Genomic DNA, 1242 nt, shown 5'->3' on the forward strand with positions numbered 1-1242 from the left:
GATAAAATTCATACATGGTCTGCCAGTATTTAAGGGTGAGATCTGATATCCCCGTAGGCAAAGAGATCTAGGCAGAATTGACATCTTGGCTTTTGCTATGTGACCCAATAGGACAGATCTGATTTTTTGCCATTGTATGAGTTTTGTTTAACTAGATATAACAATGGTTTGCAGTTTAATTTGTCCCCACTAACAGAAAGTATGTGCTGACTTACAGTAACCCTCTTACGGTTTTCCGGGTACAAACTGCTCACAAGTGGTTTACCAATCCCTCCTCCTGACAGTGCTCTAGGACTGTTTAGTTTTCTCAAAGCTGCACAAAGGCCATGACACACAACAACATCAGCCACACATACTCCAGGAGCTCCTCTCTTGGAAGATACAATGGGGACTTGAACTCCTGGCTCAGGCTCTCCAACCCACTGAGTTATATGCTGAGAATGCCTCAAAATAGTCCATCAAAGCTGCTATTACCCGCTGGGAGGCAGGGCTACAGATATAAGTGTTCCCACAGAGGGTGAGCCAGGGAACTGGAGGCGGGGGAAGAACTCCTTCTGTTGTTCTCTTAATCCAAAGCTGCCCTCTTCCCCACTTGTTCCAGTTCCAATCTGGAAATACAGTGAGGAGGAATTTCCTGATGTTGAGAACCATTAAGCAGTGGAACAGCTTGCCTCCGGATGTTGTGGGTCCCCCATTGCTGGAGGTTTTCAAGAAAAGATTGGACCGCCATCTGTCCGGGATGGTATGAGCTCTCCTGCCTTAGGCAGGGGGTTGGACTAGAACACTGGTTCTTAACCTTGGGTTACTCAGGCGTTTTGGACTGCAACTCCCAGAAGCCTTCACCACCAGCTGTCCTGACTGGGGTTTCTGGGAGTTGCAGTTCAAAAGCATCCGAGTAACAAAGGTTAAGAACCACTGGACTAGAAGACCTTCAAGGTTCCTTCCTACCTTACGATGATTCTATTATTCTATGATTTTTCTTCTGAAATAATCAGCATTCCCAAGTCAGGTGTAGCTTGAATCTAAATGTAGGTTAATTACCTTCCTCTGAAGATGCCGGCCACAGAGGCTGGTGAAATGTTAGGAAGAACAACCTTCAGAACACAGCCAAAGATCCCGAAAAACCCACAACAACCATCAGATGCCAGCTGTGAAAGCCTTCGAGAATACATTAATTACCTTCCTTAGACGTTTCCAAAATGCTTAAGGTTGCTTTTCTACACACCCTCCCACTAAAACTCT

This window comes from Pogona vitticeps, chromosome 1 (assembly GCF_051106095.1).
Source record: "Pogona vitticeps strain Pit_001003342236 chromosome 1, PviZW2.1, whole genome shotgun sequence".
In the NCBI taxonomy this organism is placed as follows: Eukaryota; Metazoa; Chordata; class Lepidosauria; order Squamata; family Agamidae; genus Pogona; species Pogona vitticeps.